Source organism: Lathamus discolor, chromosome 3, assembly GCF_037157495.1.
Source record: "Lathamus discolor isolate bLatDis1 chromosome 3, bLatDis1.hap1, whole genome shotgun sequence".
In the NCBI taxonomy this organism is placed as follows: domain Eukaryota; kingdom Metazoa; phylum Chordata; class Aves; order Psittaciformes; family Psittacidae; genus Lathamus; species Lathamus discolor.
The window spans coordinates 91,353,998-91,367,193 of NC_088886.1; the positions used below are offsets into that span (position 1 = coordinate 91,353,998).

At 37.2% G+C, this 13,196-nt stretch overlaps 1 protein-coding gene across 5 annotated transcripts in view; it reads left to right on the forward strand.

Moving 5' to 3' along the window:
• FIGN (fidgetin, microtubule severing factor) overlaps nucleotides 1-13,196 on the forward strand; it is a 99,845-nt gene that overhangs the window by 25,556 nt on the left and 61,093 nt on the right. Inside the window, exons 3-4 of one of the 5 annotated variants that reach the window (XR_010610720.1) lie at nucleotides 10,452-10,495; nucleotides 10,630-10,683. The exons of 3 other annotated variants lie outside the window; for them this stretch is intronic. The gene's annotated coding sequence lies outside the window, so the exon portion shown is untranslated. Of the gene's footprint in view, nucleotides 1-2,001; nucleotides 2,181-10,451; nucleotides 10,496-10,629; nucleotides 10,684-13,196 lie in introns of those variants that run through there. One more of the 5 variants, XR_010610719.1, reaches the window with a different exon arrangement.

The window sequence follows — 13,196 nt, forward strand, 5'->3', positions numbered from 1 at the left end:
TGTGTTAGTCATCTTTTATCTCTCTGTAGAATGTGAGCATGTTTTGAAAATACAAAGCCAGATCCTACTAATCATACTACATTTATCATATTTTAATGTTGCCTTTGGCTTAGTTTTAATATGTATAAAAATTCTGGAATTTATGTGCACATCTGTTTTCTGTGTGTCCCAATTTAAAAAAGAATGCAAAAAAATAAATAAAAAAAAATAACCTGCATACATCTTATGCTGCAAAGATCTACTTTATATTCTTTTAGAGGACAAACTCCATTAGATATGCACTTACTGTACATTGGATTGTAAATCTTACAATTTAATGGTAATTCAGTGAGCAGTTATTGCTTCTGTGGCCTTTTTTCTTTCTTTTTTGTCCCATCTCACTTGTGAAATAGGGTTACCCTTTACAAGTGTCACATCCATAGATTCATCTTTTGTACTCTATAGTTGTTCCTAGTGCATCATTCTAAGTGAAAAGAAAAATAGGAAGCCAAAGCTACAGGAGGGGCATTGGGGGAGGGGGTCTATACATAGAAATACAGCATATAGCAGCAGAAAGACCAAGGCAGTTTAGCATCAATCTAACAGATTAAAATTTTGCTGTAAAGGTACATTTTCTTTAACCTCATTCTCATTCGTTTTTCCATACCACTGTAGCTAGCGTTTGAATTCCCAGGAAGCAGAAATGGTGTCTTAATGATACGAGCCTTTTTGCCTTGCTTACCCTGTTAATACTCTTATCCCTTTTTCTGATATGAAATACTTTTTGTAGAAACAATATACACATTTGTAAAGAAATTATAAAAGGATTCTCCTTTTGAAGATAATGAGTTCTCTTCAGGAACTGCAGGTTACGTGAAACACAAATGAGCTCTAAGTGGAGGGATTTAAAGTCCTGCTACAGCATTTAATTTCTTGAGGAAAGGAGTTCAGTTCAAGGTTAGCCTGTTATTGTGGCACTGGCAACTACTTCTCTCATTCCTGTTCTTCTGCCAGCAGTACCGCACAAAAGGCAGTCATTTTTATTTAATACGTAGGGAGGTATTAATCACTGCAGTGTTTTCTCGCAAAAATTTGTCTTATCAAATTCGTTGTTTCACCACTCATGACAATAATAGGTGTTTAATTACTCAATAAGAGCAGTTTATAGATTCCATTTTTCCTGTTTGCTGGACAAATGGTATTGATTTTGTACTTTGATGCAACATGAAACTGTATGAAACACAATTAGAATTCTAAGGCTGGCAATGTGTATCAGTTATGGTAACTGAGCTCCTTCCTAAAGAAACTGCATCTTCCAAATTTTCACTACATTTAAATTCGCAGGAGAATAAAAGATGTTTAAGGACACTTCTTTTATTACATGAGTTCTTGCTGTGCTTTTTCTTGTTTTTCACTTGTATTTATGACTGCTACAAATTTTATATGTTCAAGACTAATAGTTTATGTAATATTTTTTTCAGATAATAATCTCTTTACAGTGGTAGTAAGTTGTGCACATTCCAACCACAAGAGATTTACCATTGTCTCATCCTACCTTCGTGCCTTAAAAGCAAGATTTCCTGTGTGAAAAATAATACTGTACACCAAGCTTGAGTTTGCATAGTAAAAATTTATGAGACTAGGGAAGACAGCAGACTTCTTTTTCTATTTTTCCTAGAGCTTTCAGTTTTCTTCAAAGGGCAGCTATTAAGTCACATGTGGGTTTTTCTTTTTCTCGCTCTTTTTTTTTTTTTTTTTTTTTTTTTTAGTGATGGTTATTATTCTACTGTCATTCATGGCATGTTATTGACATATCAATATCTGCATAGGCTTCAGCCCTTTCTTCAGGTAGGATTTTAGCTGATTTGCAAAAGTTGCACTGCCAAATTATTGTTCAACATTTCCTTTGTTGGTCAGTACATTTTTAATTACAATTCTTTTCTGCTACTACTGCTTTTGTAACAATGTCCAACTGGGAGTGTTTAATGTTTTCTTCTTTTGTGTTTGTTTTTGTTTCCAAAGAGTCAGAATTAAAAAGCATGAACTGAAGGTGAGCATACTCAAGTATCTGAATCAAGAAAAGAAGAATGATTCCTGTCAATGTGATTTCCCCTGTGCAAACTTGTTTAAGTAACCAAGTCTTCATGATATTTTGATGCTTATTGCGTTCAAGCTTCTAGCTAAATAAATTAGATAAAATACCTAGTGCATAATTCCTACTTTTTCTTACTATTAATTTCTAGGTCCTGCTTGGAGCCTACTTCTCCTCATTAAGCTCAGTTTGGGTATTTCTTGAGAATACAGTCCAATTTTATGAGGAATACATTTTGATTGAACAATAGTTTTTGAAGGAAACATGTCACAGAGACATCTGTTAATTTTTCCTGTGCCTAAGTGCTTTCAAAGAACAATTGAAATAGATAAAATAAATGCAAGTATAGGAAATATCCTCTGAACTGCCTACGCTAAGTGTGGTGTGATCTTGTTGGAGAGCGTGGTTAGTACCAAGAAATACTTGTCACTTAATTACCTATTTTTAAAGGAAGCAGAATTTTTTACTCACTTCTTTAGGAACCTTTTCATATTGCACAATTTCACAATATGCATATTAACATGCTTATGTCAATGTTTTTGCTATGATTTTTTCAAATCTCTCACAGAGGTTATCCCCCAAACTCTGAAAAGCTCCGCTTCCTTATTTAAGCTTACTTTAAGAGCTTCAGTGGGACTACTTGGGCTTAAACTTAAGGGCATGCTTAAGTCTTTGCTGGGTCAAACTTTATACTGCGTGGTTCTTGTTTCTCCTTTCAGACAGATGATTTATTACCTATGTGATCTGAATAACTTGGGCACCAATGGCTTATTCCATTGCTCGTGTTTTAGGCGGTGGGTTAGGTGTTCTTTGCTTTCTGAAAATTAATAAAAATTTCAATTACACGAACAGCAGGTAAGACATGAAAATTAAAAGGATGTAGGATGCACATTCAAATCTGTGGTGATGTCTCAGCTATCCAGATGTTACGGGAAAATTGAATAAATGTAAGTGGGATTCTGAATAATTGAATATATTGTTCTTATTTATTTGGATTACTGTAGCACTTAGAGGTCTCAACCAAGATGGTGACCTTGTTGTGCTGGTATTGTAAAAACATGTAGTGAGAGACTGTTCTGCGTCAGAGAGGTTACATTCTAAATAGCTGAGACGCACAAAGGTTAATAGGGACACAAAGAGGCGCTGAAATGTGAAGAGACTTGCCCAAGGTCATATAGCAGGTCAGTATCAGAGCTGCGAGTTAAGCCTACATCTCTAGACTCCTATTGCAGTGTCCTATACACTAGATTGCCTTCCCAATGATTAAACTATCTGCCTTTAATAGCTATTGAGGGAAGTAATTGTCTTTGATTTAGCAGGGTATTTTGGACAGTGACATTTGACTGTGTTTCTACTTGGTTCTTGCGTGTTCGTAGAAAATACTGAGGTATAATTTGATAATATGGGAAAGAACATTAAAGCGTGACTCTTTATTTTGCCCCACTTATTGCAGATTTAGTAAGTACTTTCTGAGAGGTGGACACTGTTTCACAGAATGCTAGCTACAACTGCTGGTGTTTCTTGCTGGTTTATGCACATAATTTTGCTTTTCAGGTGTAGCACACAAAATCAGAGGTAGGGCTAACCATGTTGATTGGGTCTCGGGGAATAATGTTTTAATTACTTCAGCCAAGCCATCCTGAAGCCTCTGTCCTCCTTATGATAGTTCACTTCAGAAGCTACACTGCTTCATTTCAGTAACTTTATTACCATTTGGCTTAGAGATTGCTATTTCGCCTTGGCCACAGATTTCATCAGTTGCCCGGTTCACCTTTGTCCACACTATACTTGTGAAATGACCTGTTCCTTTAGTGCTTGTCAATAGTAAATTGCTGCATCCTCAGTGTCCATGCTGAAGCACAGTAAAGAACACAACTCTTCATTAAATTACGGGATTTTACACAATTTCTTTGGATTAAACCTGAATGTGAGAAGTCTTAATTACCATTTAATACTAAGTAATTAAAGCACTGACCAGGGTCAACTATATAAAGTGCATCAGTTTGAACTGCCACCTGATTAATAGGCTTGGTGATATAAAAAGTTCAGCACAAAAGCATGCTCTGCCAGGGTCACTGCTTTAATAGCTGTGGAAAGTGCAGTTTTTGCTGTAATTCTGTTCTAACAATTGGATCAAAATAATAATTTGTGAGGTGTTCATGGTTGGCTTCTCCAGTGTGATGTCAGGTGAATTATTTGAATTTGACGTCAGTTAAATTGTTTTTGTGAGATATATCAATGAGCAAACCAATGTGACTCAGATCTTTTCCTAATTTCATTTACATTCTTCAAAGTGAACCATCAAGTATATTTTTTTCCAGCCTTCTCTTTGGGATGGGAGTTAAGTTTAGGGAAGGATAGAAAATACAATGTGCATCAGTTGTGTGTTTATGTTTTCATCTGTTTACATACATACAATCACTGTTTTGTTGTAGCTCAGGTGCTGCATGCACTTAGATGAGCGCTTGCTTGTGAGTGTGTGTTTGGAAGTATGTGCATACACAGTTATACTGAATAATTGGCTTAATGGCTATGTATGGTTTTATATCCCTCTCTGTCTCTCTGTGTATATATATATATGTATTTGTATATATCTCTCCGTGTTGTATGCTGTTATGAATGCTTTTCCTGTGCCATGCTTAGCCCCAGAGGTTCTGCTTTGCAGGATCATTTGAAAATTGTGCTGTGTTCACATTTAGTATAGTGGGGTTTTGTTTTGGTTTTTAAACTCTTAACAGTTTATTGATAGGGCCTGGGCAAACTGCTGCGCCTTCAAAGGACTCAATTAGCTTTCGCCAGGCACAGTGTGTGTGCAGCAGGCAGCCCATGCATTAGCAATTGCAGGATAGGAACTGTAATGATTTTCACCTACTGACAGCTCCATGAGCATTAATTTTGACAACACCCTAGAAAGTAGGTAACGTGGTTATCCCCACTTTATTACTGAGCCCTCAAGAGGAAGGATTAAAGCCTCGATCCCACTGATAAGTGTGCATATGCTTAGCTCTAAACATGTAGGCAGATGTATGTATTTGAGTGGGAGAGCCTTTTTCAGCAAAGTTAAGGACATACGTTTTCAGCAAATTTTCTAAGTGAGCAGAAGATTTCCATGTCAGAGCTAGGTTTTGGGTCTAAATACTTGGTTCTGGCTTTGTTCTTCATACTTCAGTACCACTTCCAAATAAACTTACAAATACTGGGGTTTGTTATTTACTACATTGATTACTTAATATGCAATAGCAAGGCTGTCAGCTCTCATATTTCCAGTGAAGGTTCACAGGCATGAGAGTTGTTTGCTGTGAATTCACTTCAGTTTTGATGTGAACGTGGATCAGGTGTTTTACTTTGCTTTTTTGTTATTGTTTCTGAATGCACATTTTGCTTTCACCTATGCTCTGTATGATTATGGTACACAAGGTCCTTAGCTGAGATTTAGGTCTCTCTGTACTGGATGCCCTACTTCTCTGTTAAGAGCATATGTGAAGAGGATGCAGTTAAAGGCAACAGAAATGAAGTCGGAAGAAATGGTTCCCTGTTTTTATTACAACCTTGTTTGAAAACCATGGCGGCAACAGCTCATCCAGCCATGAAGGGAGCCAATGTGCTTTTCCTCTAGCCTAGCTGGAGGTGAATCCCCCACTCCTCTAGGCAAGCCAAAATTTCCTTGAGGGCATTTCTTGGCAGAGCAGCCCTTGGGCTCCCTCACTGCCTCCTGCTCAGGTACTCTTTTGGTCACTGGCTGCTGTCTCTGAGAGCTGCATGTGGGTTTTGGGGGGAGCTGGGATTCATTTCATACTACCCTCCTGCCTGAGCTGCAGGAGTTGGTTTGCATCCAGCTCTACAAATGGAGCACTGCATGGGTAACTCAGGACCATATTGCAAGCAGTGCCATGTGGGGCTGGCACAGTTGTCGCTGAACCCCCGTTCTTTTCTCTCCGGGTGCTCTTAAAGCCCTTCTTTAACTTGACAGTTGCGGAGTGCACATTTTAAATAATAAATGGGAAATCCAACTTCCGCTCTATTTTTTTGGCATTTGCTCATGATCTGCTTCTGTTAAGGATGAATATCTCCTGCTAGATGGGAATGAACATACTGATGTATGTTCACAGGCTCTGAGATAGTGTTCAAAGAAGTTACAGGTTGTTTTATCAACCATATGCCTTTTCAGTTTTACACTTAGAACAGAACTAGCACAGTAATAAATTGAAGCTTCAACTGTCAGAGTATTTCAGGTTCTGATAAATAGACACAGCAAGCCTAGCTATTTTTTAATATTCCTACTATGATGAAATAAGTTTAGCTGAATGATTCCAGAAAGATGAACAATTGCAGCATACTGAGCAAGGAAAAGGGAGCCTTGCAATACTAAGTAAGAGATTCACTGATTAAACTGTAGAAATTATGCCTCAGGCTGTGCTGTAGTTGGAGCTTCCTATAAAACTGTGTTCTTTTCATAACATAGCTGATAGACACAAGGCAATATCAAAATGTCAGTCATTCAAATTTAGGCATTCATAAACACATTTCCAAAAGTGTTGCCTGATTTTGCAGGTGGCAAAATAGAGGCTGAGAAAAGTTGCTTGAAAAGCAGCATGATCTAGCAGACAGTGTCTCTTGTGGTAGTCAGATGGGATTACTGAATCTCCAAGGCTAACTTGTAAATTTTGAAAGCTTAGTGGGACCGAAAAAGAAAGGATTTATTAGTGTATTTGAAATTGTTTTCAGTTCACTTGGTTACAGACTGATGACAGTAACACCACTTCTTTTTAAAACCAGATCTAGGCTTCCAAGGCATTTTCATATCTTCTGGTAGAATCTGTTGGAAATCTGTTCACAGGACCCAGATCATCATGGCTGGAAAAACCTGGACCGCAAAAATCAGTGTGATGATAAAAAGAACCCCCTGTTTTCCAAGCCCCTTGTTTCAAGACTTAGTTTGACAAGTTCAGAATAGCCCTCCTGTGAATACATGACACAAGTTTGAAAAATTAGAGCTCAGTTTTTCTGTTTATAAATATGCTGGTTCTGTATTCTCAGAGATTTAAAAAAAACTAGCCACTAGCTTAAAATTACTCCCTAACCCATAAAGAACACTTTTGCTAAGAGCGTATGTGTGAAAATGGTCTATAGAGCCTCACCCCCACTGCATACAAACAGAATTAAACAAATAGCAGCAAGTTGGGCATTGGGTTTGGTTTTTCATGTTCCGGAAAACTCTCCTGAGGACAGACTAACTACATGACATTTTAGTTTGTTCTGGGGAGGTGAAGGTTAGTAGCTGGAAGAAAAAAGAAAAAGAAGTATGATAAAGATTGATGCCCAACATAAAGAAATATTTAAATGCTCTTAACAATTGCAGACTGTTGAACTTTTCTATGTACAAACCTATTCCACACAAAGGAAGGTGCTGATTGTAGGCATATTTCCTTCCAAGTGAGTAGATCTCAATTCTGGTACATGCTTGGCACAGTTTAAAAAAAAAAATATTAAAAATTGATGGGCAGAACATGGCATTGTTTGGTCCTATTAAGAAATGTCAGCATTTGTCTAAGTAAAACTGTTAAGCTGTAACCTGTATCCTTTCTTTCACTTTGGTGTATATCAAGGGTAAAGGTTCTAACCAATCCTTTTCCATAATAATGGGCTGCAATTAATTGCAACCTAGTTCGTTTTAAAAGAGTCCATTAAGAAATCATACCAGATGAACAATTGCTAATGTAGAAAATCTGATGCATTAAGAGTTACAGGCTTGCCATGTAAACTTTGCATAGCATTTAACAACACTTAAAAGAACATCAAAACTGACTTATATGTTATGGCAGTGTTCACAGAAATGAAAATTAGAGGAAAAAATTAACATACAACTAAACCAAGCCTGTGTCCTTCTCAGTAGGAGAGAACATTGATTGTCACTGTGCAGCAAAAAAGCCTTTGCATGGTCTTATGACAAAATGGAGGATGTTAAATTAATTTTTACTAACTAGAAAGTGATCACATAATGCTGCAAACCAGTTGCTAATGTGAAAAAATGTTTGTATTCCATTAAAGGAATACAAAATGAATGAGGAAAAAAAGTCATTTGCTGTCCTGGAGGGAGATAACTTATTCAGGCTGAGTTTATCTGAGTTCTTGCATAGCATCACAGCTGCCACAAAGCAGCCCTCATAGGCTGCTCGCTAAAGCATTGGGCAGTTGAGGTGCATTTCAGGTACCTAAACAGTGGGTGCACCAACCAGAAATCTTTCATCTGTTTCTAAAATGAGGCAGGAACATATACTTGAAACAAAAATATGTTTGCAAGCGTGATGGCCATAACAAGAAACATACGAGCTTAGATTTGAGACCTTCCTGTTGACCTCTTGAGAGAGGTCAATAGTGCATGGTAGAGAAGAGTGTGAGATCCTGCAAATGTGAAGCTATGCATGAGCTGCAGGCATTGCAGCAGAAGCAACGTATCCCTGCACCGCCATAGGCACTGTGGAACTGGGCAGCAATGCTCAGCAGGATGTTTAGTTTCCAAAGGGATGTAACTCTGTTTGCACTGTGTAAATCTATTGAATGGCAAATAAGAAAGTTTTAACTGATTGCCATAATGTCTAGCTGTTGAAGCAGATTTAGGAAGGGCTTTCATTATACAGTGGACAATTGTTAGCTATTAGCTGGAAATATGCTAATGAACCTAATAGGAATAAAATAAGAAAGGATTCCGTAGAAGTTGCTCAAGCTATCACACTTAATAGGCAGTGATAATCCTTCTGTAGCTTTTTTCATCACTGTATCAACTTCTATGGAAGTAATATTTTTTCCCTGTCAAATTTCATAGATTGGAAATGTCTTCAAATTGTAATTTCCAGAAAATTTATGGAGAGTTTTTCATAGGAATACATATGTTGCTGCGGGTACTGAATTAGAAAGTTTTTAAAGGGAAATAATTATAAAAGTAGAACTTTCCAAGGCACAATCTTCATGGAATCAGTCAGTTGGAAAGTCTGATGTGTGGTACCTCCAAAGAAGTTATGCCAGAAAGCAATATGGTATTTAATTTAGAGATAAGAGAATTGTAGACTTTATTATCTGGAAAAAATGATAATTATTTTTTCCTTTTTGAACGGGCTTATAAAATACAACTGGTGTGGTGGAAGGAGAGAGAGCTGTTGTATCCTAGCAATATTTAATGACAGTTAGGAAGGGCTGAGGAATGTAGGCAAAGGTTTTGCAATGGTTGTCCCTGGTCTGAAAGGCCCCATGGGTCTGATCATCGGCCACTTGACAGGGAGCCAGATCATGGGGTTATGGTTCTGGAGCTGCAGGAGAGTAGCTGTGGTTGCATGCTCTGGAGTTTCACTTCTGTATCGTCCTCGCTCTGTCATCAGACTCCTCCACGTGTTTTACTATTTAATGGTGGTGGTGGTTGTGGTGAACTTCAGGAGGCAAAGGGGCAGCAAATGCAGTTTTATTGTAAGAGTTATACCTCTGCTAAGACTGTAGTAGCTGGGGAGACAACTGGAGTAAATGTATGACTGGGGAAAACTACCATGAGTTTAAGTTGCTTTTGGATCATTTGCAGTGTAGCTTTTCATTAGCAGTCTTTGCATTGCTTATACACTAAAAGCTTCATTCAAGAAAATCGTATATAGGAAGTAGTTTAAATTAAGTACATAAGGATGTTTCAACATTTTTAAATGGAGATGCTCCCTTAGATGGAGTCTAGACATGTTAATAACTCCTTCCTGTAGGTAAATACAAGTTATTTGAAATCTCTCTTCTTAAAATGAAAATGTAAAGTTACATGTAAAACTAACATGAGTAACAAAGCATTTTCAGTAGTACTTAAATGCATTATGGAAATGTAGAAGAATATTCCCTATCATGTTCTTGTGCCTTACATTTCCAGGTATAGTGCAGTCATTAAATCCTGAAAATTGGCTCCAAACACATCAAAATTAGGAACTCCTTTGCACAACTTTCATGTTCAACTCTTCTTACAAGTTGATAATTACAGTATTTAACCTTACTCTCCCTCTGTTTATTAGAAAAAGGTGGGTTTTTTTAAAATTACAAAAATACTGAAGCAGATGAAGCAGTTATTTTGACAAACAGTTTGAAACATTCTTGCCTAAATTCCACAAATACAAAAGCCAGCTAAATAATCACCCTGACCAGATTTTCACACGGACCTCAGCCAACCTTCACAAAGGGTAATTACACTGGTGTTTTAACATGGGGCAAAGAAAATTATAAAATTAGGGCATGAGAGGCACTATTCCTATTTTGAGAACATAGTAGAAAAATTGGCATGGGATTTTTATTGCCGTCATTAAGCAGGTTGGGTTATTTTTTTACTTTCACATGGTTGAATTTATTTATTTTTCTTTTTCAGGCTCTTAAGCCTTGTGTTTAGTGGCATGAATCTGAGCAGAGTGGGTAAGAAACTGAGATCCCCTGATGTATTAATAGTATGTTTTTGAAGTTGTGGATGTTTGTATCTGTTTTAACTCTGCAGCTTTTGTCACCTTCCCCCTCACTAACTCTCTCTCCCTATGCCTTGTGTCTGGTAGATGAAGAACATCCATTTAAATGCTGGCAGCACTTTACGAGTTACTACGTTAAAGTAAGGACTATGAACCATTGGCTGGGGTAGGTCCATTGCTAGCTGACATCTTTTGGGGCACTGGAGTGGAATACTGGCTCTTCTGATGTGCCCAGATCAGGAGCAGCCCATGAATCACATGGGCTAAATTGTCTACATGAAGTACATTGCCCCATATCATCTCCATAATATTGTGTAGTAGAAGTAAAAGTACATTTGACATTTCATCCTTTCTTCTTTTACATATCTGTAAATACAGGGCAAAATGTTAAATTTTTCAGTTTTGTACTGCCTTAATTTGACTGTTTCTATGGAGTAAAATTCCAGAATTTAAACAGCAATGCTGCAAACATCTCTAGTCCCGACCTTTGTTCCCGCTTCACTGTAATAGTTGTATTCTGTACTGCACCATCATTTCGTGAGATATAAAGTTTGAGTTGTAACACCAAGGGCCAGCAGCACTACAGTTGGTGCACAACTGGCAGTTCATTACATTTTGCTACATTTATTTGACAGTTTTAATATTTTTAAAAGAAAGTTTTTTGGTTTGGTTTGATTTTTTTTTTTCCTTAATTTGATGGTTTTCAATCAAAATTTTGTTCTGTTTTCTCGTGTTTCTTGTATTTTGTGCAAATGGAGATGAAGAAGGAACTTAACTCTTCTGGGTTCAATGTCTGTCCTGGTAATGTAAACCTATGTGCTAAAGAATAGTCTCACTGCTAGAGAATACATGTGTAAACAATAAATAGGCAAGTAAGGCAGTAGCTCTCTGGGACATTTATCTATTGTCTTGTCTTCTTTGCCAAAGGATCATTAAACTAAAAATTAAAAAAATAAATTTTTTGTTTAATCTTGCTTACACTTTTCCAGGCCTACCGTGATTCATTTAAGACACTTAGAAATTATATTGAAAGGAGTTGTTCTGTGCAAAATGCAGACATGAATTCATAGTTTTGTTCTGGGTCCTTTTTTTCAGTATTTGTTTGACAGAATTTCACCTAACGCTCTACCTAAACCAGCAAGCTTCACTTAGTTTCAGCCCCATTACATCGTCTGACCCCAGTAGAAGTTTCCTCCATTTCAACAAATCGAGCCCAAGTTTGTGTGACAGTGGATAGATGAGGTGAGCTGATGAGGGTCTGGGAGGCATTGCAATCAGAGTGGCAGGTGAGGCAGCTCTCAGTGAATGGATTTGAAGGACTAAATGCAAGGGTTTAGAAACAGGGGAATTGCCATGGTGGATTATAGCCAAAGTCCATCGTGGGCATATCTCAAGTTTGTCAGTTGCTATCAGAAAACATTAGAGAAACGGTTATGAAAATTTTAGCAACAATCAAAACCAAGCTGACTGAGAAGAACTGTATCAAGAATACACCTGCTTTACAAAATCTGTGTGCTTCCTAAAGTTTTCTTTTGGTAGTCTTAACCCAAGGCAGTTTGTCTTGTTACAATTGAATTGCACGCACATCATCAGACTGGTATGAGTTTTCATTTTTATTTTTCTCCAGCTCTGGACTAGTGCGGTTAGACGATGTGTTCCCTATGACTTAAGAGTTATCAGCCAGTAGATACTGAAACCAAGATGAAGAGCAAGAGCTATGTTTATTGTAATCAAGCAGCTTAATTGACTTTGAGACATTTGTTTTGGATTAGATATAGTGGCAGGATTAAATTGTAGGTAAAGCTGAACTAGCTAAATTCTAGTACAAATCTGCATGGACTAGAATTTGGATAGCTGCAGGGGACTTGCATATTACAAATGTTTCATTTTGATTGGTCTTTTAAGTTTTTGAAATTGTACTTGTCTTCTTCTTGCACTGTTTTTGCCAGTGTAAAGATCATAGGTTTTATGTGATTATATTTTGGTAATCTGTTAAATGAGACTGGGTCACCTTGTACCATGCAACATTTTGCTTCACTGCTAAAACTTAATGCCATCTTTTTATCTTTCACTGAGTGGATGTCAGAGGACATAACATTAATATAACATGGGCATCTCTAATATTTCATGAATGGCCTTTAAAAAAATCAAAAAACCAAACCAAGGAATTAAAAATTGACACTAGGCTAGTGAATTTAGTCACCTTTCTCAAATGTTGAATGGTTTTCCATTTATGTATCTCATCTATAACAAGACCTATTCTTTGTCAGGCTAGGCTATTAAAAAGCACAGGTGGCGTCCTCAGATTGAATATATTGTTTTTTCTCCTGGCGTGGGAGGGTGGAGAGATTTCCATGAAAAAGTCATCAGAAACTGAAGATAATATGCCAAAATAAGACCAGTAGCTTTTCAGTGGGTTAGAGCTCTCTATTAAGTACCAGGATGCCTAGGATTTTGTGCTTCCTTGTAATTTTTTGTTTACCTTTCTTTCTATGCCTTAAAAATTAATCTGTAATTTCCAGCTCTATAGGGATGACAGGTAGATTAAATGAAGATCTTACATAGGGTTCCAAAAAAGCGCATACAATTAGTAAATTATGGGGCATCTGCCTCCATTTGTTATATACTGCATTTATCAAATGTCCACTTCCAAC